Source organism: Centrocercus urophasianus, unplaced genomic scaffold (assembly GCF_019232065.1).
Source record: "Centrocercus urophasianus isolate 14NV4802_14NV808 unplaced genomic scaffold, USGS_Curo_1.0 seq_47, whole genome shotgun sequence".
NCBI classification, from domain to species: domain Eukaryota; kingdom Metazoa; phylum Chordata; class Aves; order Galliformes; family Phasianidae; genus Centrocercus; species Centrocercus urophasianus.
The window spans coordinates 1475953-1502621 of record NW_024885055.1 but is presented as its reverse complement, the minus strand read 5'-3'; the positions used below and the strand labels follow the sequence as shown (position 1 = coordinate 1502621).

The following is a 26669-nucleotide window of genomic DNA, read 5'->3' as shown; positions in this document are numbered from 1 at the left end:
AGTTCTAGAGCAGCTTCATGTTCACATTACCCAAGGTCTGAAGGTTAGTCCCTGGCAGTCCTGGAGAGAAACCATAGCTTTTAGAGGTTTGTTTCTTCTGGAGAGGAAGGGTATGTCCTGAAAGCCATCATTCAGTGATAGGGTAAGAGGTCATGGCTTTAAGTTTTGCCAGAGGAGGTTCAGATAACATATTAGGGAAAAGTTCTTCTCAGAAGGAGTGATGCTGCACTGGCACAGGCTGCCCAAGGAGGTGGTAGAGTCACCATCCCTGGAGATATTCAAGAAACATGGAGATGTGGCACTGAGGGACATGATTAGCGGGCACAGTGGGATGAGATGAATTTGGGGATCTTAGTGGTCTTTTCCAACCTTAATGATTCCATGATTCCATGATTTCAGCCTTCTGATCTGACCAATGGATAACCAAAATTTCACTCCATCCCAAGCCTCCATTCCCCAAATATTTCTCACTTCCTATCCACACCTAAACCACACTTCCTATCCAACAGCAAACTCATTCAGCAACTACAACACACAACAACTTTGCTGTCTACATAAACAGATAATTGTCTGGTTTGGACAACAGGACAGAAATGCAAATCCTTACATACTGATGTTTTATCATTTGCCTCAATTTCCTTGAGATAAAAGGCAATGATTTCAAGTAGCACGTCAGTGATCAAGACACTCTTCTTTACTGGTGTTCACTGGGACCTGAGATCCTATGCTACACAGATCATTTTGAAAATGCCACCTGGGGCATTCCAACTCACAGGATTCCTTTTGTAGACAGCACATCTTTAGATAAAAGCATCCCAAATGATACTGATGTTCAAGAAATCCTTTGAAATTGCTGGCAGGCATGAGTAGTGGCTCATCATAGCCTGGAGCAGCTGAAAGCTGGAGAAGCAGCTGAGGAAGGATGTAGTGATTCCATCAGGCTCAGAGAGAAGCTAGAGAGGAACAAAGGCAAGAGGGTGCACAGGCTTCAAAGCTGTTGGGTTAAGCTGTTAGACTGGTTTTATAACACATATGTTGAAGTTTAAGAAGGGAGAAGAGTACTGAGCTACAGGGTTCCTGCCATCATATTCCATGGGCTATTCCCAACCATCACAGAAGTCCCAGGACATTTGAAATCCCTGTTCTGGTTCTACCCAGACTCCACAGGGCACTGAATGCACAAAATTCAAGCAAGAACCTGCTTGAGAGAAATAAAAACAAACCAGCAAAGTCTCAGTGACCCAACAACACTCACAGTATGGCACAGATCACTGCAACCAAGGCAGGCTGTATCAGCCACCTTCTGAAACATCAACAAGCTATGTGGTGTCTCGGGGCAGGAGCACAAATGAAAGATAAAAGCACGTTGGAAAACTAAGCCTCTTGTCATAAAAGACAACGTAGGGAAAGAAGATTGGCAAGGGCAAACAGTCAAGCAGTTAATTACAGAGTAAATTAACTCTCCAACCATGTACATAATCAGACAGGAAACATTATAAGCTTAAGCCAGCAGTTTCAGTAACAAGATTTTGACAAAGTTCCCATTTATCATCCCTGGGCTTAGGCAGTGAAGTTCTGCTTGAATGTCTCAAAATGGAACTGTAGTCCCCTACAATATTGTCACCAAATCCCTTGCACTTAACTGGGTTTTGGGGAACAGACATTGAGCCAAATGCAGGAGGGCAATAACAAAATAACACCTTCAAAATCACTGCTAATTGTCAGAAGCATTTCACAGCATGGCCCTGGGTCCTTTCTTCATCACAGAGCAGTGGGGTGTTCTGGCCTTGGATCAGGACTCTAAAGGGAAGATGACCCTAGTGCATAAGACCCTGATGTCATTTGTCATGAAACCTTGAGACAAACAAGGACTTAACTTTTCCATGGTAAACTGTTTCACAATTTGAGATATCCAGGGCCAGATTTGTAGATGCAAATGTAGCAAAAGCCGTGAAAATCAGCTAGAGAGATGAGTGCTGTAAACAAATAAATAATCAGCCTCATCAATTTTCAAGTTCAGAAAAAGAAATCTCAGTGGAAATTTTTCACAGCTCTTCTGTGCCTCAGTTCTCCGACTGGAAAACAAGAGGATGTATGATGCTTCTGGGGCATTCTTAAATAAAATAAAATCACAACCACAAAGCTCAGGCACCACAGAGAAGCACAGTTAGGGAGCAGTTAGGAATCTGAATCCCACACAGTGTCTATGAAGGACCCAGAAGAACAGGGAGAAATTTGGCCCACAAGCAAAACACCAGAAAAGCTTGCTTGCTGCCACCAGGCACACACGTAAGCGGCTGGGCCAAGTTATACTTACACCCTGTCTGTTAGACAGACATGGAATGAAGTGGGGAAAATAAAACATTGGTCAGGAGCTTACCCCAAAGCACGTGATCCCTCCTGGTGTGAGGAGCTGACGCTGATGTGGGGTTAGCATTATTCCTCCCTGGGGCTGGAGCTTCCATCTTCACCTGCAGCATGCTGGGTGCCAGCCAACAAGTTGCCTGATGGAGAAAGGACAGTCAGCACGTGGCACCAGGCTTAGCAACACAGCAAGGGTGCACCCAGGAAAGCCCCAGAGGATGGGAAACATGTCTGCAGCCCTCTGGTGCGCTGTGAATATGGGTTGTTTTTCCACAGCAGCAGCAGCAGCAGCAAAGGAACCAAATAAAATCATTTTTTATTAGTTGAGAGGAGCCCTCAGCAGCCCGAGGACAAGTGTGCGGTTTTCGTCAGCCTGCCTGAGGAACATTTAAGGCTTTCAATATCAATGTGTCATTTCTGAAAACAGCCCATCAACAGGGGTGAGTTGTCCAAACAAGCCTTCATGGCTGTTATCAGTGTCTCAGTGCATTTCTCCATCCCCAAAGCAGCTCCCTAGGCTGCTGGCTCCAGCTGCAGGCTGCTGGCTGCAAGTGCTGGGACCACCTCAGCAATGGCAATCCCATGGTTGCTGCTAATGGAATGAGTCTGCACACACTGCCCCAAGAGCTGCCTGCCCATGTAATCCTTCCTCTCAGACATCAAAGCACAGCAGACTGGGGATACCAGAAGACAAAGCCCTGTGGCCCAAAAAGCTATAGTACGTCAATGCCAAGAGATTGCTCTTAGGAATATGAAGCAGCAGCTCTGGAGCTTGGAACTCTATGGTTTGGCACTACCAGCTGTTCCTTTTTTCGGTTGTTGTTGAAGCTTTTTATGTCTTATAAAGGAATTTTATCTGGATTCACTCTTAAGCTGTGGTCATGTACCTCCCTCAGGAATTGTAATTGGACTTTAACCAATTTGCCAAGGCCAAAATAGCTTCCCGTATCTTGAATGCAGGCATTTCACCAAGTAATCCAAAGACTGCTCTATTTCTCTGTTGAGAGAAAAGGTTTTATAACGCTATGGATTTTTCTGGCTTTTAATAACAGCTTAAGATCAGATTTGGCTGAGTCTCACACACTTGTACTTGGTGTTTTTCAAGAATCAGCAGGGATCAGAGCACAAGGGCTGAGGATGCGGCTGCAGGACATGCAAGGTTCAGGGCAGGATGGCCAGGGTGCCTTGTGCTCCCATCTAGCACAGCTAGAAGCTGTCCTGTCGATCAAGCCACCACAAAAGAGAACACAGTCCTGGTATCAGCTGCACCAAGAATACCAGCCTCATCAAAAGCTTCACTTCCTCCAGCCCTACCTGAACGTGCCCTGGAATTATTCACGAACCAGCTGACAGCTTTGTCTCAAAGATCAGGGACAGCATACTGGAACTTTGCAACTTCTCTGTAATGAATTTGGCAAAGAAGGTAATGGCATGCTTGTCCTGCAGGTTCCATTTGTCTGCACCTGTCCTCAGCAGGCTGATCCAGCTCTGTTCTCCGAAGTGGCCGCATGCCAGCACCATCCATCTCTTGCTGTCTTCTGGGATGCACAGGCCAGGTTCCTAATAGATGTGGCCTGAACAGATCCCATAGGCACCTGGCAGAGAGAGGGATGCTGATGAAGGATGAGTGAACACTGCCTGTGAATGCCGATCTTTCTCAAGTCAACGGATGGAGGGGCATGAGATCACCACAGCAGGCACGGCCACAGAGAGAAGAAAGAGAGATGTTGATGTGCAGTATACTCAATCCCAAAATATTCTTCATCTCTTAAAATAAGAGCTGGGAAGGAAGTCCACGCTGCCCAATGGGCAAAGCTTGGCAGGGTTCAGACTTGTACATAGGCAGGATGCAGGAAGGCATGAGTGACAGAATGACGGAGGTGGCCAGAACAATTCTTCATTAAAACCCAGTGAATTAATGAGTTATCGGGGCCTTTCATACCGATCAGCCCAGAAATGCTATTTGGGTATGCTTTCAAAATGCTTGCATTTAAATTTCTTTTTCACATCTGGGATTTGTGATCAGAGATCTGTTCTCATCATTAGATTCTACAGCTTCAAAATGTTTTTGTTTGTTTTTTAATCTGTTCTTCTTTGCTTCTATTCTTACCAGCAAAACAGAAAGCACAACAAAAAAAAAGAAACAAAGCTTTTCTGAAAATTGAGATTTCAGGACCTTTTTGCAAGGAGGGCAGAAAAATGAACAAGAAATCAATTTTAAAAGGAAAAATATAAATAAAACCAATAAAACAGAAGATGAAAGAAAAAGAAAAAATCCAAATGGCTGGAATTAGCCTGATTTCACCTGAACCTTCCCCAAATGGAGAATCTCCCTCAGAAGTCAAGCACGGAGCCTTTTTTCACATTTTCCACAGTAACCTTTAGAGTTCAAAACGCTCATCTGCTCACTCCCCCCCATCCCCTCACAGCAGCGTTTGCAAATGACACAAACATTTGACTATGATCTGTGCTCTCCCTAATGCAGCCCAGCCCGTGCCCGCGCCTGCTAACAATTTTCTCTGGAGCAAGTTCAAGCACAATTTGCTCATGCTGCTATCTATCTGTCATCGGATGTGTCAGCCGAATCTCTTTCAGCTCGGGTGGGGAGGAAAGAGACAAAAGGTCACCTTCTACATACAGTGCGTTCTCCAGGAGGCACGGAAGAAAAAGAGAACCGAGTTTTCATCTACCTGACAGGAATCAAATGCTTTTTCCCTTCTCCCCTTGCATTTCATTCCACGCTTGCAGCACATCTCAGTGTCTCTGATAGCAGATGGAGAATGAAAATCCCTCCTGAGCCACTGGAGAGCCAGGAGGGTTAAAGCACACAGCAGCCCAAAAGGTTGCAATGTGTTCCATCAGCCTTTGGACCCTGACAGTATCTCAGCTCCCAAAGCCACGATTAGCACCGCAGTTATATTTGGTTGATACAGCCACGGTGCTCTCAGGAGCTGTGGGTTCATGGCACTGCCCCAGCTGAAGTCACACCGTGCTGCTTGGACCTCATCCTCCCGTGGGAGATGCAAGCAAGATGACTTCAAGTGCAGTTCTGCACTGACAAGGGGTTAACGTGGAACAACACCTTTCTTTCTACTCCTTACAGGCGCTCCTGACTGTGTCCCATCATTCTGCTGCCTGCAAGCAAGAACACATGGATCCGTGAGCCTGTCCCATCATGCTGCAATCTGGCACTGCTTCCACCAAGTGTGCCAAGAGGGGAGAGGGGGATTTCATGGCCAGACACTCCACTCAGGTATGGGCAGCAACCTGCAGCATCTCAACAGTGAGGAACATACGCTCTCAAAAAGGACAGTTTGGGTCGTAAGGACGAGAGATGCCAAGGCATCACCTCTGTTGAAAAAAAATATCCTATCCTTACAGTAGTTAGGAACTGAAGGATTTTTGCCACCTTAAACCCTTGATTATTATTTTTTTTTTATTAGCATTTCTGTGTCTGACACGATCAAAAGGGATTCTGGGGAAAAAATATAAATGGTACATTTACTTTTTTGTGAAAGAAGCTGTATGATTTCCAGCAGTAAGTCAGCAAGAGCAGGAGATGTACAGGAAGGTAAGGAATAGAAGAGCTTGGAGATTTATTTCCCATTAGAGAGTGGCAGATGGAGAGGAAGGGGGCACAGCAAATAATCTGAGTTGGAGCCAAACTGAGGAAAGGCAAAAATCAAATCAAGACTGGATGAAAGTTTTCCAGTGAAATATTCCCCCACACAACCACCACTAAAAAAAGAGTTTTCTACAAAACAGCATGCTCAGGGACAGCCCCACTTTGCACAGAGTTGTTATTATTTTTCAGTTAGCATTGAGTAACCAACCCAAAAAGGATTAGCACCACCAGAAAAAGAAGTCAGGTTGCAGCAGACTTATTTCCATAGAAGACGTGGGTGAAAGCAAAACCTCATGTGCAATTCTTTCATCAATAAAATCTAATTTTCCAACCATTTTTAAGGCTGAAGTGGAAAAGAGATTTAAGGAAAAACATTCTGAGGAAAATCAAGCTGGATGCTATTGACAGCAAAGCTGCAGAAACTTTCCCCAGTCTGCTGCTGTTGTTACCTGCCCATCTCCCAGAGTCCCACTTGAAGGACAACCCTGTCCTAAGAGACAGCCTGCTGTGTCTAGCAGGGACAGACTTCTCTGTCAAAAATGCTTCTTTTTTTTTTCTTTCCCCAGTCATATCTCTTCAATTAATTAAAGGTTTTGCCTCTCCCTACAAGCCTTGCCTTGCTCCGACATCCCTCACTAGCTACTGACATCCAAAATAGCCTTGCCAATTTTGGAGTACAGCAGAGGTCTGAAGCACAAAAGTGATGTATCCAGGCTTGCAGAGGAACATCTCTCAGAGGGACTGTGCACAAAACTGATTTTCATTAGCAGGAAAAGAGGCTGGCAGCACGGACCCCTCGCTCAGCCCCACTCCAACCCCACATTTATTCTGCTGTGCCTCAAACCGTGCTGCCCAAGCATCTTGTCCTCCCTTATCACATCCCTGATACTCCTTGTTGCCCTATTAGATCTTTTTGGAGTCACTAAAATAGGAAATATAAGGGTAAACACTCACACGAGTGAAATCTAGTAAGACTAATTGTGAGGAAAAAAGCACTTCTTCACAAGGTGTTTGTTACCAGCACAGCAGCAGAGGGTGCAAGATGGACATTCTGCAGCACATCAGTGTGCAAAGATCTGGGCTCAGATTTCTAGCAGCAGCAAGAGCTGTGATGGAACTGCCTTGTAAGAACCACCTTAAGGTAATGAAGCAGTGGTAACGCCAAGCTGCCATTTGCCATGCAGCCAAACTAAGCGCCTTTCAGTCCTTCATAAATGCATCTCCTCAGCGCAAACTTCTCACACTAAAAGAGAGGAAATCATCCTTGCACTTTAGCAAGAGGAATGACTCAGTTAGCCCCAGGCAACAAAGATCTGAGCCAATAAAGAACAACAGTGTCTGACTGCCTTTGGAAAAGCATTTGCTGATATTTTTTCACATGTACCATTGCTTTAAGCTCCAAAAGACACATAGGTTTATGGCAGCTCACTAGAAGGATGTTACTGTGATACTTCTTTCCAGCACATCTTCCTTGCATATTCTAGAGATGTGGGGCCAGCTGGGAGACAGGCTGTCCATGGGAGCCTCCACTGCAGTTCTCTAAGCAAAAAAGGAACCAAAAAAACTGAAACATCATAGGGTGAAATCTAGGCCTAAGTCCATAGAAAAAAAATCCTGCTGGTTTCCATAGGCTCACACAGATTCTCTTATCACTACTCAAACATCCAGACAGGCTCAGAAAACCTTATCAGGATGGATTATGCTCATGCTGTCCATCATTCTGCCTACAGTTCCATCACCACAGTAAGAGGTCAGGTAAGGGCACAGGTCCTGCCAGCAGCTCTGCTCTGACAGGGAAGAGGTTGTGGCCTTCTGACCTTCTCTACTGACTACAAGATCAGGTGAAGGGCTTTCTCGCCTCATCTCCTGCTTACGTGGGATTTCTGACATTTCTTTCAGGATGAAGAGAGCACTGTAAAAAAGCCCTGTCTCGCCAACATCACATTTTTTAATAAATGCATCCAAACTGATGAGGTGGGACGGGCAGAACGATTCTCTCTACCCCACTCACAAGAGCTCACCTTCCCTGCTCTCCACATCTGCATGAGCTGCTGTGGTGTCCGGGGTGCAGGTCTCATCTGTGCCCCTCACCCATCAGCCCCACACTGGAGTGAGACAGCCCAACCTGCTGCTTCTCCCAGCCCAGTGCATCGCTCACACAAGAGCAGCACCAACCAGAGGGTGCCTCAGCCCTCCCTAAGCACCTTGCCCTGCCCTGTTCTCTTCTTCCAAAGATTGCGTGGAGGGGGCAAAGAGAGGACCCAGCAAAGCTGTGAGTCATGCCTGGATGATACCAAGAGCAGACAAACCATCTCCCAGGGAAACAGTCTTCTGCTCCCCTGACCTGACCCATGACAGTCGCACAAGCCGGTAAAAACAAGTACTTTGTTCATCAGATAACTGTGTGATATCCACAGGGCCAGCAGTGCAAGCGCAGTTTGCCAAGGCCTTGGATGCACCAGAGACCTACGGCAGTGCACTAAAGGGACTGAACCAAGCACAGTCCAAAGGAAAATTTACTGTGTCTCATGTCCTAACCTTTGTCGGTGTTAAATGCTGAAGTCATTGGTTGACTTTCATCATCACGACCAGGCAAAACTTACCTCGATTTTCCCTCAGCAGTCATCTACTACTTTAGACACAAAACCATGTAGCACTTACCATGATGGTTGTCCAATCAGATTCCACAGGTATGGAATAACCCTCTGATTCTATACACACTTTCAGTGGAAGCCATTCTGTGTGTCAGCCCAGAAAGCAGGTTCTGAAGGTAGCAAATAAGTACAAACAGATCATGGAAAACACAGTACATGTGAGATATTTGCAACTCAAAGCAAGAAGACTCTATGAAGCCAAGGAAATATCTATTTAAATGAAAAATACTTCCATTTTTTTCTCCTCCGCAAATGTATGTTTTAATTATGTATTTTTAGAGCTTTATGCTTCCAACCTCACCAGCTATTTTGTACGTTCCAGTATCTTCACATGCTGTTAAAGTTACATTTGTTCTCTCACTGACAATTAATACCTTATTCCATTAATATTCTTACATTCACTAAATAGGCATGAAATCTCCCATCTTCACAAAAAATGTTCTTTTAATGGTCTCTGAAGTTCTGCTGCAGGCAATGTTTTGCAGGTGTACAGGGGAGTTGGGAAACAACTACAGAGAGCTGGGACTGCCAATGCTCTTTCTCTGCAAGAAAGGAGGATTCCAGCACTCCATCTGCAGTAACTTGTCTTCCTCAGAAGGAAGGATGTTGCAGGAAGATAACTGAAGTTAGTGAGTTATATTGTATCGTAAGTTTTGTCCTTAAGAATTTTGTTAGGAACTTGTAGAGAAAGCCAAAATCCCATGTTCCACCAGTTCACACTGGCCAGTGTGAGCCTGAAACTTTGTCTCTATGTTTCACCCATCTTCAAGGCCGATTTCACAGAGTTTTACACATTTGGGTGTAAGCAGTGTCTCTGTGGCATTGTTTTCCAAAGCAGGACTACAAAATCTAGCTGAGTCTAATCTGCAGAAGGAATTCAGGTTTGAGCACACCAGCAAGGGGCAGAGGTACCTCAGAGCATTACCTACATGAGAAACAACTCAGAACTTTCCATGCAAAGAAAAAGGGGGATAAACTAGTGGGGTAAAATGTCACAAGCAAGCATACTACTTAAATCATAGAAATTACAAAAATAGTCTATGCAACCTGTTTCTAGTTTAGCAGCTTGTGAGCTAGGAGTACTTAGTGATACAGAGAGAACCAAGTATGCAACCTTACAGGCTGTGCTAACAGAGATTTTGCAAGAGAGGACTCTCAAATTCTATTTAAGAAAAGAGGTGATACTGAAATCAGCTTCTTTGTGAAATGCAGCTTAGTACGAGTTTGACTAAATACCCTGCTCAATGCCAGTCAGCAGCTTCAGAGGTGCTCCTGCAATGTTTCCTTTGCTTAGGGCTTTCTTAGTTAAGGAAAGATAGAAAAGCAATGAGATCGAGATGTTTTCATAAAGGAAAACAGACAGGGCCTTGCCATGGAAGAGTTAGAATTAGCACGTCGAGATGTCCATACTACACAGTATCTCTGATAGTTTTTCTGCTGGACTGCGTTTGAATGTTTCACATCAAAAATCCATTGCAAGCATAAGGTAGGACTGACTGAAGGGTGGTACAGTAGCAGAATCCTTACTTGTTCTAAATTCCATGGCTAGATTTGTGTAAGAATGAGGACCATTCTGGGAAGCATCAGCACAAATAGGCTTATTTTGTTGTGTTGTTTTTTTTTTCTAGAGGCTTAAAACTTGACATAGTCAATCAATCCTACTGCTTCTGTTGCATTGTGGATTAGTTAATTGCAGAAGTGAAAATGTGTGCCTGATTTATTATGTATAGAGCTTTGGAAAATTACAAAAAGCAGGAACCTAGACAAGTCATCCAACTCCTCTCTAATGGCCTTTAGCAACAAGGAAATGAGACTAACTGTAGTAAAAATGCAAATAAAAACCACAACATATGAATTCAGGCCTCTGCCTTCGTTACATAATCAACACGAAATACTTTAGTTCAGGCAGTCCAAAAGTTTAAAACCAAAACAGGAGAACAAACTCCAGTTTTTCACATCTGTAGCCCTGGCAGCAAGGAAATGTTGCCAAATTCCTTATCACTTACATGGCCATTTATACCCCCCATCACTCCACATGGGCTCAAGCAGCCTCAGATAACAGTTTAGAGAAGCATCCAGAAATTACAAGTTAGTCTTGTTTGGGAGACAAGAGGACCCTCTCCTGAAGTCTCTTCCATGATGACAGCATATAATTGTCAAGACCTAGAATCATAGAATTATTTTGAATTGGAAGGGACCTTCAAAGGCCATCTGGTCCAATCCCACTGCAGTGCACAGGGACGCCCACAGCTCCAGCAGTGCTCAGAGCCCCATCCAGCCTGTCCTTGGGTGTGTGCAGGGATGGAGCACCACCACCTCTCTGGGCAACCCGTGCCAGTGCCTCATCACCCTCACTTCCTTATATCGAACAAAAATCTCCCCTTGTTTAGTCTGAAATCACTTCCCCTTGTCCTATGCTCCTGCTAAGGAGTCTCCTTTTCTTTCTTACAGCCCCTCTTTACATATTGGAAGGCCTCTATTGAAGCACCTGTTGAACTGAACTTGACCAAAACATAAACTGGAGTTTATGACCAGTCCAAAGTGCTCAGTGCTTCCTCCCAAACGTTTCTCTTCCAGGTTCAGCGCCTGTCCTGCTCAAACATAGCAACAAGCCCTGCTCCACAGGCACTCCCATCACACTACAGAGCGGGGCTGAGCATGAGCATGAAAAATTCTCTTTGGGAATGTTTCAGACACCAGATCTATTCAGGATAAAACATCAGAAATTGACGAGTTTGACTGTGATACAAGTTGATTTTGAGGAATCCATTACACAGCCATCAGCTTGTGACAACTCTTGGCTTTTAAAGACTGAAGCAGTGGCACAGAGGAGAGATCTACACGCAGTTACCTAAGCTCAAATCCCCTTCGCGGTGAAGCATCTGATAGCATAGTAAGCATAAGTTTAGTGCTAGGAGAATGGAGCTCAGGCAGAAACAAAGCTTTCAATCACTGCATGTGCCTGTATGCATCAAATTTCTACACTGCTCTTTGCCAATTAATACTTTCACACAAAGCACACTGAGAAGCAGCTTTAAATCCCATAGATTTTGTTTGCTCTCCTGCCCTGATAGACTTCTTAGCATTTTAACACCGCTTTACGTGTCCAAATATTTGCCTGGATAAATAGATTTAAAGTACTTTGAATAAGCTGAGCTTTCTCTCAGGAAGCTGGGTGAGTCAAATCAGAAAAGAAATATGTATCTTGGGAAAGATCAACAGCACAACTACAGACAGGAAAATGAATGCAGAAGTTGGCACTAAGTTGATCAGGGAGGGTAGAAATGCCCAACCTATGCAAAACATGACTAGTCTCTGGAGTCAAATAAAACTTGCCAAAGGATGCATTTTCCCAAGCTTTGTCATTGCTACAACAATTTCTTTCTTAAAAATATGAAATATGTGCTTTTACTTCTTTTTAATGTGAGACACATAGCTATACACAGTTAGAAAACCATAATGCTGGAAACACCTCTGGAATCCTTGCATATATCTAAAATGCAAGAAAAACAGTGTTGCTTACTCTTTTGTTACTGTGCTCTCAACCAAAGGAAGAAAAGGAATAAAATAACATAAGCAAGAGAGGGCTTGAGCTAATTTTGCATATCTCAGGGCACAGGCTGTCCTCATGTGCTTCAGAAATCCCCGTATAGATATAGCAGGTTACATAGATCAATTGCACGCATACAATTAGGGAAGCAAAAAGTGATATTTCCACCATTAAATACAGGTTGGAGACTTAATAAGGCACAAAGTGAGGGAAATTAGAAGCTTTTAAATTGAAGTTATTATGTGCTGAAACAACTGCCAGAAATTACATGCTAATGTCATTCTCCTGCTTTTATTCCTCTCTGGTTCAGCAGCAAACCACTCTCCTAAGTCTCTTCCTACATCTGCAACTGCTCCTGTTTCACAGATTTGTCACCTCTCTCTCTTTTGACAAGGGACTGTCCCCCAGGAAAACACATCATCCTCCCCTCAAGCACCCCAGGCCCAACAACTTAACCATGGATCCAGCAACCTTCTCTCCCTGCAGTACCACAGCATTGAGCCCCTCCAGGACTTCTCCACGTCTGTGCCACAGCCCTGACCATAATCTGAGACTTTTCTCCTACAGTAAACATCATGCTAGAAGGATGCGATTAGGCGTTCAAGCTTTCTCAGCCTTGCCTTTCATTTCTGTATATGGGAAGTAGTAAAATTCAATTAAGGTTATAGCTTTTTTTTCCTCCTTCCTGATTTGCTTCAGTTAAAAGTAAACAACAGCCCAATGCTGGCCAAGCGGAAACTTGTGGCAACTTCCATTCCTGCCTCTAGGAACACAAAGAAGAATAAAAGAAACAAACTTCCAAAGTGAAGGACTGCCTGGGAACAGTGCTGTTAGCACCTGGGAACTACCCAGAATTAATGATGTTCTGTAGCCCACTTACAAGCTCGCTGTGCTCTCCTTAGCTGCGTTGTCCCAAATCCCCTCTGCAGCCACAGGTAACTCTGGCTCTGCTGGCTCTAAGAATGGCTGATGTTCACCAGTCTCCAAAATCAGACAGTGGCAGAGGTTTAATCTCACGGATAACAATAAGCACAAAAATGGCATTATCTGAGGTGAAGCGCCTGTGGAGAGAGGAGAAAATCATACAAAGATTTACAGGGAACACAGGACTGAGGCGAAAAGCGGAAAGCCAGAAGTTCTCAGGCAATTATGGGTGACTTTCCTGGCAATCAAAACTTGCAAATCAAGTCCACCTCCTGCCCTGGTGGCTGATTGCCAGGAACAAGTTAATTAACCATCACTAACAAACGCACGTCTAGTCTAGACTTTAACAACTCCACTGACGCTGGCCCCACCGCCTCTTGGCAGCTTCCCCTGCCCAACCTCCTGCAATTGCCTGGAAGCCAAATTCATCCTTGGGGAAAGCCTATTTCTTTAGCTTGCACCAGGAATGATCGCAGCCCAGTAAGTCTGCCTTGGCAACCTCCCCGTAACCTAAATCATCACATCTTTCTTTTTCTCCTTCCTCTCCTTAATACGAACCATCTTTTCATCTTCCTCCAATCACCTTCACGCCAAACACAGCCAGCACCTCTTCTCTTGCAGCTGATACTTACAAGCATTGATTCCACAAGTTGCTCGCTGAACTTTTTCTAGTTCGTGGGTCTTACTTTAAAATTATAATTCACAAAATAGTCTAATTCTCCCAACGGCGCTGAGCTGAGTGAAATAATTACCTGCCTTGTTTTAGGCCTCTGCTGGAGTCCAAAATTATACACTTGGAAAATTACGATTGTTTTATCTTCTTTCTTTTTTTTCTTCTTTTTCTTTTTTTTTTTTTTCAGCTTCACAAGATGTGTGAAAGACAGGTTTTTATAAAGGACATAAAACCAGCCAAAACTATAATTATTACAGGCAGAAAAGAATCCAGAGAAAAGATGATTTTATGATTAAGGCACTGAATTAGAAATTCAGAAATTTAGCTTCTCTTTGTAGCTCTGCCAAAATCTCTCTCTCTAACCTTTGCTGAGTGAGTTCACTCCCTTGTGCCTCAAAGAAAGCACTTTGCAACTTTCTTGCTTTATGGTAGCTGCTGTGAAAACACATTCATTCACCTCTGCGAGATGTTCAAATACACCAACAATCAGAAAACCACAAGAATTGGGCTGGTTTCAGTCATCTGACTACATTTAATCACCTTCTGTCAAAAGCATATTGCATCTCTGATCATAAGCACATGGCACGCAGCAGCATCACTCTTGAGAAACAAAGTTAAAGGAACTAAAGGAAAGCTAAAGCTAAAGGAAAAGAAAGACTAAACATACCTATTCCTAACAGAAAATATTTTGCAAAGCAGTACAGCAAATACCTAAACGTAGATGTGAAGCATAACATCCGTCCATCACCTTGTCCTCAGCACAGGGATCAGCTTAGGTCTCTTATAATTGACCAAAACTGTCAATTCATATTCCACTGGAGTTGTACCAACACAGGAGCAATTACAGAAGCTTCCACACTTGCATCTTGATAACGAGAAAAAAAAAAAAAAAAAAAAACCAAAAAAAAAAAAAAAAAAACACTCAAAAAAAAAAAAGCTACTGAAGATATGCAGCTGATTTTCAAACTGACCTTAAAAACAGGTTGCCAGACGTGCTGGGGCATTCGCTGCGCATGGTTCTGGGCTGTAGTGCAGAAAATCAACTTCCAGAGTGAATTCCATTTAGAAACTCTTAAACGGGGGAGTGAATGAAACAAGGACATGGGGACCAGACTGCATCCGCCTGCGTGAAGGGACCCCCATCCCAGCCACAGCAAGCTCATGGGGGTCTCATCTCTTCTCCTCCTCCCAGAGCACCAGGGCCGAGGGATGGTGCTACATCAGCCAATCCTCCCCGTCTTTTTCACTGCTTTAATAAATTAAGCCAAGCAACATTAGAGATGAGGGAAAGCAGGACAATGTAGTAAATGTAGCAGAAAGAAATTTGAATTGTAATGAGGAGAGCTAATCAGAAAAAGAATGGACTATAGAAAAAGCACTAATGAGTTTCTAAATAAATTCAAAAGGTTAATATTGTTCTGTCTAACAAATAGGAGAAGAATCCTAATGTGAAAAGAAAGGCCTCACTCCAGTGCCCCCATGGCCACACGTTACAGCCACATCCAATCCAACTGCCAACACCTGGCTGGCCACTGCTGCTCCTGCTGCCCACCATAGGCTGCCTGGGCTTCCAACCAGACTCATGTCTTGGTCTCTTTGTTTCTGCACTTGAAATGTCCCAGTCAAAGTCCAATAAGTCAATGGACAGACTCTCTTTGACGTAGAGGGATTGCATCAGGTTTTTGTGCCAGGCTTATGTTAGCATTAACAAACCAGCCATCAGAACATGGTTTGCAAACCACAAAGGGAGTGCATGTCTGAATGCTGGGTGATGTGGTTTTTCAAGCACAACACTTCTATTACCATACGGATCATCAGGGTGAGGAGAATGCCCTGCAGGTGCACTACAGAAAGGGCAAGTAAATACAAAAGTTTATAGAAATAAAAAGCTTGAAGGGCTTTTTTATTTGTTTGGGTGCTTGTTTGTTTTTAATTTAAGTGATAGCTGTATTTCAAAATGCAATCTAAGACTTTCTATATATAAAAATCAAAAGCAAAAATATTCAGAGTTCTTTATGCATTCTATTACAAAACATGGTAAAAATGGTGCGCCAGTCAAAATGTGATTTTTTTTTAAAGCAAGAAAAGCAGCCCACTTCAAGAAAAAAAAAAAATCCAATTCCCAGGAAAGTAATAGACTCACAGGCTTTTCGTAAGAACAGAAGATCTGCTCAACCATTTTCTTGCTTGAAGGAAGGAAATCGTGCCATTATAATATTTTACTCTGAATACAAAAAATCTGTCATGACATCATTCTTCAGGGAGAGATCTGTGTGTGTTTGTGTACATGGCTGCCCATATGTCTTCTGAACAACAAACAAAACGTGGAGGGAAGAGGCGAGGGAGCAGCACATCCATCTTCTCCCACTTCCACAATGCCAGGAGATGAGTTAGGCGAGGTCCCAGCGCCGCATCACACTGCACCCACAGCAATACATCTCACTGCACACACTGCTGCTGGCGTGGCCACACGGATCCTCCACTCCTGAAACTTGCAGAGAACAAAGGAAATTAAGATCTGTACCTTTTACTTTTCAGATACATGAATCATCCTATCGCCAGTATAACGCTGCTGTGCCACAGCGGACCATTCTATGTACTTTCAGGGGAATTTGCATACTGCTACTCAGCCATTCATCAGCCACAAATTATTTTTGTTCAACAGGCAGATTGAAGACTTCAGCTTTCCTTTTCTCCTCCTCCTAAAACGGAGGGTGAGCATTTGTCTGTCACACTGGGAGTCACCAAAGCACAAACACTCACTCGAGGTTTTGGCAGAGTGTGAGGCAAAGATTGAAAGCCAAAAGCTTGGATCCAAGAGACCACAGGATTCTCAAAGGTGCAGAGACAGGATAGCCAAGACCGTTTGCACGTAACCCTTTGAAAGCCAGTGGAAATGCCACTTAACTTCATATCGGTTACATGGAGCTCATCAGAGCTCTTTAACGTTTCCAGCCCAAACCATGAGGGAAATAAGATGGAAATAAGTAGATCAACTCATTCTCTTGAATTCGAGGTGGAAGTCACCCAGCTGGATGTTCCTGGCACTGCTCTGTAAATGGTTAAATGCAAAATTATTTTTTGTGACAAGGGGCACTGCAATGAAACAGCTAACTGTGGATAAACAAGACAGTTGCACAGCTCATCATAACCTTAATGATCCCCTCTAAATCATGCAGCCCCATCACCTAGATCTATTGGCCACATTAGCAGACTGCTGAGTGCAGGAAATGTGGAGAGGATCATTTTTAAATGGTTTTACGTGCCGTGCTCATTGGGAACCCTTTGAGATGGAGTCTAAAGCAGATGGTAAAATGGGAAAATTATTCACATTAATTCTTCAGCAGCCTAAAATAAATAAAAAAATAAACGAAGTAATGAAAGCCTCATTCAGTCACGCTTCTGCAACAGTCATAAAAGCTCCAACAGGAAGAAACCAGCACTGTTCTGTTCTTTGCCACAAACCTGCTGCTAGTTAATTGGCTTCAAAGACACAGGGACATTAATATCCTGTAAAAAAAATAAATGATCTGCTCCATTCTTTGGCTATTGTTCAATGGCCTGATGAAAGAACAAGCTGAAACAGCAAATAAGCCTTACTGTATACAGTGTGCTTTGTATCTATTTCAATTTTCCTTCACACACATTTCCTACAGAACAACATCTTTTGCTTGGAGCTTTTCTTACCCTCTGGAAATTGTTGCAGTGTGATTAGTAGTACCCCATTTTACAGACAGGGAAACTGAGGCACTGCTTGCATCCCAATATCTAATCCAACCCCAAGACTAAGTTGTCTTGCCAGCCCCATAGGATGAGCGCTTCCACCAAGACCTGGTTTATCACAGCTTTGAATCCCCCTGAGCTGAACACACTGTGACCCCAGCCAAATAATTCAGCAGCTCCAGGACTGGTTCTCCTTCACCCACATGAGCCTGAGGACCTGAGAAGCAGCAGGCTGCTGCAGTAGCAGTGGGTTATACAAAACTTTACCTGCAGTCTTAAAGACAAGTCGCAAACAAAGAACGCTGCAGCACTGGTAAGATATTTCTACACAACAGCAGTACAAAGCTCTGTGGAACTACTGAAAGCAAATGATTCTAAAATACTAAAAATGAACTTCTAAAAATGACTAGCACCAAATATACCTAGTATTAGGAGACAAAGTCCAAACTTCTCCACAGCTGTTAGAGGAACACAGCGCAAGCTGCTGTGTTATTTCATTTCTGATACAAAGTTATTTAAATCTGTATCTGAAAGGTGAATCAAATCTCTTGCCTGTTGTGGCCAAGGGCACTTAGCAATATTTACTACATGGAAATCTCTGACTCGTTCCTGAAACAACACAGCCCCGTTGCTTTCCAGCTATTTTATTTCCTATTCATTTTTTGGCACAAAGAGTAGGGCATACTCCTTGTACACATATAGGATGCTACAAGGCTTACAACAGCTTGTAGATCTCATCTGCATTCCTCTAAGCTCTGCCCATGGTGCCTGACACACTATTTTAATTGTATCTTCTCTCTAACGCGCTAAGGTGTGCAAAATGAGTTCAGCTCTCACAGCAAGAGCTGCCATCAGCAGTGAGCTGCTGCTGTAGTGTTTTCCTGTCAGGTTAGTGCCAGGGTAAGCAGCCAGCTGTTTTGGAGAATGAACATATGTGGATCTACATCAGCTGGATGCACCGCCCTGCTTCATTTCCTAGAGTCCAGCAATGGAGAGACAAAATTTAACCACTCTAGAGCTATCCATCATCTGGACAGCGGCGGCTCAGCAGCCCAGGCTTAGGGACGAGAGGCAACAGCAGTGCCCTGGCTGGGAGCAGCTGCCTCCCATCCTCAAAAAAAAAATCTTTCTTTCCATTTCGGAACATTCCCTGGAGCATCCCCTGGGGCTGAGACTTTCCTGCCTTGCTCCTAAAGTGAGACTGTTCCTGGAGTGGAGTAGATTATGAAAAATGTCTCTGTGCTCCTGTTGTCTACGCTCAGCATCAGCTGAAAGCTTGGAGCCCTGGAAAATGCACAGCTTGGTAAAGGTCGTGATCTGAATGCAGATAATTCATGGACATGAATTTATCTGATGAATTACTCTAAACGTATAATTCAACTGGCTCCACTGAACACGTATAGGATGCGTTCCTGCAGCTACCCTAAATAAAAAGCAAGACATTAAATAAGGACAGTCACTTGTGTGAAAGCATAATGTTTTATTTGCCACAAATATGCTAATTCTTTACTTTTCACACCGTGTGCTAACTAGATATACAACCTGAGAAAGATGCATTTACTTGTAGCTGATTACTAGGTAGCATACTGCAAGTGATACCATAGGTTTTAGTCTCTGATTCAGTAGTAGGTTAAATTTTTACCTCATTCTGATCATGTGGTAACTTTGAATTGTTTACCAACATTTAGGACTGTCACACATTAGCAATGGCCCTGTGCTGCCTACTGAGTACATTTATTGGCAGGTTTGTCAGAAAATGCATCATTCTTTCCTATATCTTCTAAATAAAGAGCAAGATGCAACAAAGAGCCAGCTATTTCAGTATCCACCCCAACGTCCTGATGAACTTCCTGTCTTCTGGACTTTAGTTCAGTGAATTTAGACAATGAGTGCAAAATGAGAAAACTTTGAATTTCAAAGGCTCACTGCAAAATGAGGAGAGCTGGAGCAATGTGTCTGCTGGGGTGCAAAGCATCCTCTGAAGCCCAGCAGCTTGTCTCCATGCAAAGCAGACCAGCTTGAGCCCCAGGCAATACAGGTAACTCACAGGGACCCATTTCATTTAATGCATCTGTACAATCAATAGCTGTACAATCAACAGGCGTACAGAGGTTAGGTGCAGTCAGATTATCACAGTGGAAAGATAATCAAAACAAATGGAAACGCTCACCGGTGTCACAGGCTGACAGCAAACTCCACAAGGAGCGATCTCCAGAAAGAGATCCTTCCTCAGTGGCAGTCAGCACTTAATTGGGATCTAGGAGAGGAGCAGCCAGACTCCACCCCTTCCAATAGCACAGCTGAACTGCCCTCACCTGTGCTCCTGTGGCTGAACCATTGCTTGCCTCAGGTGGTCAATCAGAGGTTCAGGCCGTGATCAACAGTTCCCACACAGCGTCCTTTTCTATCGAGCTTCACTGGTCCTGCTGTTACCACTGTACAACTCCTCATTTTAAAAAGGCTGTTTGCTGTTACTGTGATCTCTCTAAATACAAGCTCCCACGTGGAGGGACCACAGGTACCATTTTCAGTGGGGTCTGGGGAGGTTAGAAACAATTTATTCTGCCGGCTGCAGGTAGGCCTAAGCAGAGCTAATCTAATTATACAGCAACTATGGGAATTGTCTCCAAGGAAGAAGGCACAAGGTGCAGTCCAAGAGGAATAAATTGCAATTCATCCAAGCAAGGAGGCTCAAAGATACAGATCTAGGACTGAAGCATGCAATTCCTGCAAGGAATACACTTGCACATGGTTAATTATGCTGACTGCTCGTTCAGGTAAATGGAAGCGTGTACTTAAAGCTGAGCTCACATTTCAGTGCCTTTGGAAGCTGGGACAGTACGAACATTGCAGCTTGGGTCCTTCTTGGAAATCAGCAGCCTTGGGGGGGTCAGGCTTTGCTTCACAAATTACAGCAGTATCTCCAAAGGCTTTCAGCCACATGTGGTGCTCACAGCTCCTGCGGTGTTTTGCCGTGACAAAACAGAGACAGGGAAATTTGCCACGATGGAGTCTTACTGAGGCAAATTTACTGTCACCCCGCGCTGCTTGGAGCTGTTGATTGCTTTAGTGCTTGTGTACAGTGCCAGCACAGACAATTTCAGGAGATGAAGAAAACTGAAAAACTGTTTTGAAAACAAGCACAACTTTTTGCATCTCCTGAAAAGTTCAAGAGCATTGTTGTTTCAGGACAAATTTTCAATTTAATTCTTATCTTATCCGAACGCCCAATCTCTTTTGTCATCAGTTATTTTCCAAGGCACTGAACAAGAGAGCTCTGCACTTACGTTTAAAAGGCATGGCAATGGCACGGAGCACTTCAGCTCGCCTCCTGCAGAGATAAGCCCACACCAGGCAGCAGGCAGCCTCCAGACTTGGGGATGTTCAAATCCAGAACACGTCAGGGTAAAGTCCCAGAACTCTGAAAGTAGCAGCATATAACAGTATGATGAACATTTGTGTCTTGTTCTCTTCACCATCTCACCCTATTTCTCCACTCAGCTCACAGGCAAGACAAGCAACACAAGCAGGACTTCAGCCAGGCACGTTTCTTGGCCACGTCCAATCTATGAAGCTCATCAGTAAAAGCTTAATGTAATTCTCCCTTTGAAAAATGCACATCTATTAAATGGAAGCTGATCAGAAGAAAGGGTCACTTCCATATCTGGGGGTGTTTATTTATTTATTTATTTATTTACACAAGGGCAGAAAAATGTATTTAAAGCTCAAATTAAAAATGCTTAAAGCTAGATGAACTATTAAAAAGAAGTCAGGACAGCAATGACTCTGTTCAAATAAAGCAAATAAATTAACTGATCAGCAAAAGTGTCTGAATTCAAGTTATTCCTTCTGATTCAAAATCTTACACACTTTCCTGGGAGAAGAAAATTGTTTCTCATACTACTTTACCAATTCAGATACTGCCACCATACTTCATAATCCCTTTTTGAGAACACTTCTCCAATTCTTAAGTAAATGATTTGTTTTCTTCCCCAACTCCCTCTCAAAATCTTTTTGTTTTCCCCTGGAGTGTCATATATACTCTTTGTTGAAAGAACAAAATGGATTCAATGGACTTTACAAAGGAAAACAAGAGAAAGAAAAGCATAACCTTTTTCATTAAGCCAAAGCACAACCTACTCAACTTTATTTCTACAGCCGAATCCTTCAAAATGGATTGATGGTGTTGTCGTTATGCAGACATCAAAAGCTGATCAAGGACACTGAGACAATCCAGGGGACACCTGGGATTTGGTGGACACAACCTCCTGCTTTCCACAGGGACCTCAGAATGGCAAGCCAGCCTGGTTTTGGATAGCGTGGGTTTGGAACAGAACATGCACTGTGGCAGTGGAGGCAGGTCTATGGCAGCCTTCATACTTAGCAGGACATGTTATGCCAAAACATGTACATATGGGAAACAAGCGACAAGCAGAAAAGAAGAAGCTGCTTCAGACAGCATCTTCATTCAACCAGCAGAAAATCAGCTGCTCAGCAATGGGCTCTGGTTTATTTGTTAGAACAGGCAGCCCGAACCTGGGGGATTAATAATAACACCACGAGCAAGGCAAGAGATGCCTCCAGAACAGGCACTTTCAGCTTTGCTTTAATATAGGGTAAGGGAAGAAGGAAGGAAACAAATGCAATAGGAAGGAGTGGAGCAGCAGAACAAGATGACAGCACAGTGACAGGAAACAACTTATAACTTACTCAAGAGCCTTTTCCAAGTCATCTGTTCTGCAGCACAAACAGCAGTGGAGGTTTGTTCGGCTACATTGTACAGACACACAAGCATACACATATTCTAAGCTGTTTGCAACCACCTCACTCATTCTAAGCTGCGAGATGGTTTCATCGAGCCACATCTGCTTTGATTTGTTGCTGTGCTTAATGCTGAACAAAACAATTCAGAGTATTATGACAAACCAAAGAGGGAAACCTCACTGAATTCCATGGAAACTTCTCTAACAATACAGGAGTTGTGAGTTGGGATTCATGATTTTTTGTGCGATATGCTAAAGCCAGAAATAATAATCCCAAAGAATATCCCAAAGACATCCTTTAACCATAAACTATTCTCTGCCAGCTTATGAGAAAAAGCCGGGTGCCCCAGGCCAATAAACTGTGGCCACTAGAGCCCTGGAGAGGCAAATCACAGTGCTGTCCTCTCTCAGGTCCTTGTATGAACCCCAGCACTTAAATACAGGGTTTGATTGTTAGAGCATCCCTTTGGAGCTCATTAGCCACAATGGTTTGGGCAGGGACAAGAAGGTTCTCAGAAGTCTTGCAAGACCTACTTGGCATCCCTGAGCTTGTGCTTTGAGCTGGGTCACAGCCTGCATCTGTGAAAACATTTGCTGTTGCTCTCACATCCTTACTGCAAACAGAGTTTGCATGGCAGCAGTGCCAGCCCCTGCTAGTCATCTGTGTTCAGAGCTGTTTCTTACTCAGGTTAACTAGCAATACTTCACCCATACAGAAACTGAGAGCACTCAGTTAAGGAGAAAAACTTAAAGGAAAAAGTACTACTGGAATGACTTGTACAAGAAGTAGTATGGGAATGACTTGTTAAATTTACACCCACAAAATCACAGAATAATTACCCAAGCCTTCTGTTTGCACAGTAATTACAATGCAACAGTTTAAGGAGGAGGAGAATAATCTCACCCATCAGCGTGGTTGGTTTCTAGCCACCTCCCTCTCACGCTCTCTCTGTTCCTGTACAGCAGAAGGGATCCATCAGCCCCATGGCTCCCCTTGGCCCTGCTTCAGTTCCATGTGCTGCCAGAATGGGCTGTGGTGGCCCTGAGCCCCCTCCTGAAACATACTGGGGCACAACATGCAGGCAGCACAGGTGCCTTCAGGTGGCCAAGCAGTGCCATGGACAGTCACCAGAAGCATGGGGCTCCCAAAACACAACCCAAGCAGAGCCCAAAACAACTACCTTTCTAAATTCTAATTAAATCCATCAGAAAAACACATGAGGAAGAACTGTTTGACTCAAAGAGACAGAATGCCTATTTATAGTGCTCTCTGAGCTTGCTGCACGAGCTGCTTGCATGCAAGAGCTCTGCTCAGAGGCTATGCTTGGATAGAGGGCATCTCCTCTTCATCCTCCCAAACAGCCCCCCATACCCAGGGCAGGCATTCACTGCTCCATGGCCATCTCAAGAAAAATTACTGCATTCCTCAGACCCACACTTTTGACACAATAAACCCTCATTGCCTTTCTAGCTCCTCCTGCCTGCACAAGAGGAATCCCCTTAGTTCTCCTTTTGGGGCTGGAGAACTGTCACACCAGCTCAGCTGGGACCAAGGAGGTGGGACCTTCCCCTTGCCAGCAGACAAGAGCTTCAAAGCCTGCAAGTGACCATAGCAGACCGCTCCCAGCCTCTTTTAAAACACCACTGCAAACTCCCAGCTTGAGGCATTAAAATTTAATTACCAGGGACAGCTGGATCTGGGCAAGGGTCTGACTCTGAGGACCCGAATAAAAAAAACTTCATTCAGCAGCAAGCTGTCCAGCACTGAGGAAATGGACTCAAGCCAGATGTTATTCATACATCTTAAGGTCTTAGAGATTTTGCTCCAGCAGCTTGGCCAGCCAAGCAGCCAAATGCAGCCTTGCTGCCTGCGGTACAAATGCCTGGGGACCCACTTTTCCCATCCCCACACTTTTTGGGAGGGATCCAAGTCCTGATACATCAGTGACCTTCATTTTAGGGAACACAGGTGGCGGTGGGACAGGAGGACACACACACTGGTTCAGTGTGCTGCCGGAGCATCCTGCGCCCCACGGCCACGGCTTACAGTGAATGTGCAGGTGACAGATTTTGTATTTTCAGTTGGAAATGAAATTCAATCTCACACAAATAATTATATTTGTTTTCCCTTCAGCTTCCAGTCAGGCTTAGCTAGCTACTGAAAAAGCCAAATACTCATCAAATTTGCCTTTCCTCTACTTTTCAGTGCCAAATGTATTTTTTTTCTCCTGGACAAGTAGTATTAACTTAAATACCTGGGCATCAGCTGCATTCTAGTTTTTTGTCAAACTGATCAGAACTGGCAAGAAAACCATCTTCCTATACACAAACAGCAATTTTTAAACAGCATTTTGTTTGCAGAGAAAGAAAGGGAAGACAGATCAGTTTTGAAACTGTTTGCAACACAGACTCAATCTTCTCCTTTACCCCAGCAAATCTACAGTTCTCTCAGTTGTTTTAAAGGCAGGTGGTTGTTGCTTTCCAGTTCTTTTTTTTCTTTTTTCTTTTCTTTAAACACAAGCATCTTTTCCTGGATGAAGTGGTGGAGGTGCAAGGCAGGACACACGCAGGAGGAGTGGATCCCTTTGGGATACCCAGGGGTGCACTTGGCATTCGAGGTTCCCCAGCGCCTCTCCTTCCCCCCGGCTGCTCCTGGAAGGAGCTTTCGGGGGTGTCACTCCTCGGTGGCGGTATGCGGGGCTCTGTCACCCCCTGGTGCTCGGCTCACGGAAGGACACGACAGAGGAGCCTCAGAAAAGCACACAAGCTGAGGTTTGTGCAACAAACACAGAATCACAGAATGGCCAGGGTTGGAAGGGACCTCAAGGATTGTGAATCTCCAACCCCCCTGCCACACGCAGGGCCACCAACCTCCCCATTTAATACCAGCCCAGGCTGCCCAGGGCCCCATCCAACCTGGCCTTGAACACCTCCAGGGATGGACGGGGCATCACAGCCTCTCTGGGCAGCTGTTCCAGCACCATGGGTGTTGCAGTCGCCTACTACACATGGGTGACAGACACATGGTAAAGATAAGATCAATTAAGAAATCCTCTTTTAAAAAAAAAAATGCTGGATGCATTCTTACCTCCTCGGGGCAGAGATTGAGCCAAGGCTCGCTTTGCACTTTCCCAGTGGAAATATGAGCAGAGATAATGCTCTGGGTCTGAAAAAACCCACAGCAAGCAAGTAATGCTCTGCTTCTCCAGGAAATGCACTGAGTGTATTTGGAAAGGTTCTGAAGAGCAAGATGGCACTTACCAGTCTCTGGAGGAAGTGATTGCTGCTGCCCTGGAAGGCACGCCTGAAGGATTTGCTTTACCCCAGTTCTGGTTTGAGGTAAAGAAAGGCAGGATAGTTCTCACTGAAAGCCAACACTGTCCTGAGAGGCAAAAACAGTTTTCCATTAAAAAAAGTGTTTGTTTTGCTAGTTCAATTTTTAATCTACATAAAGCACACTGGATATGTAACCATTTGGTGGAGAAAGTTTTTACCATGGGGGTTCCTGGTCTATGATGAAACTAGAAGAAAAAAAAAAAAAATCCACCTTTCACTGAGAATGAGGAAAATGAATGCAGACATTTTTAAACCACATAATTCCCATAAATTCATTAGAAATCCACCTAAATGTTCTCCAAAATATCTTCATTCTTATAAGGGAAAAATGTTTCCAATTTCTAGCTGTTCAACAAGTTAATTAAAAGAGAGCAGGAAAGCTCTTTTGGAAATCACTTTTAAAATCCTCTATTGTCCATTCAATCTTAGGCCTAAAAACCTCTGGAAGTTTAACAGCAAAAATAATCTTCTTGGTTACTGCAAACAAAAATAAACAACCACAACGTATGTGTGTGGGGTTTTTTTAATCATCTTGGTGGAAAAAAATGAGAAACATTTATTGGTGGATTTGATTAAAATTACTTGTAGAAATATCCTCAGTCTCATCACAGACCTATCAGTGATGGGAAAAGCCTCTGGCATTAAAAACATGCCATTAGCAGGCAGGTAGTTTTGTGTGTGTACTGTTAGCTTTTCGAAAGCAAATTCATCACACACCTTGCTCACCTCTGCAGCTCTCCTCTGGACTCTCTCACAGTTTTATGTCCTTCCTGTGTTGCAGCACCCAACTCCGCACACAGTGCTGAAGATGAGTCCCTTCCCACCTTTTGTGTTGTCCCTTATGGAAGAAGATGGATCCTCCTCCACCAAAGAAGCCACGGCTTCAGGGGAGCAGCTGCAAACCTGAGCCGACGGCTGTAAACCAGCAGAGAGCAGCGTCGAGCCCATGGAGATGGACATCCTGCTAGAGGAGGAACCCATGGAGGTGCATCCACCTCCATCGAGGCAGGCAGGCACCCCAACATCGTGTCTGCATGGAGACGCTGCTACATCCACC

General features: G+C 44.1%; 1 long non-coding RNA gene across 2 annotated transcripts; it reads right to left on the bottom strand.

Moving 5' to 3' along the window:
- Positions 1 to 12: 12 nt before the first annotated feature.
- LOC122168890 lies at positions 13 to 25951 on the bottom strand. Of its 2 annotated transcripts, XR_006171416.1 has the most exons (11): positions 25538 to 25951; positions 20801 to 20934; positions 15934 to 16281; positions 14762 to 15039; positions 14502 to 14655; positions 13074 to 13254; positions 8651 to 8753; positions 3679 to 3959; positions 2381 to 2504; positions 774 to 953; positions 13 to 60 (listed from the first exon to the last, which is right to left on the bottom strand). It is a non-coding gene; the product is annotated as an uncharacterized LOC122168890 (long non-coding RNA). The 2 variants fall into 2 exon arrangements; XR_006171417.1 differs by lacking the exon at positions 3679 to 3959.
- Positions 25952 to 26669: the final 718 nt, after the last annotated feature.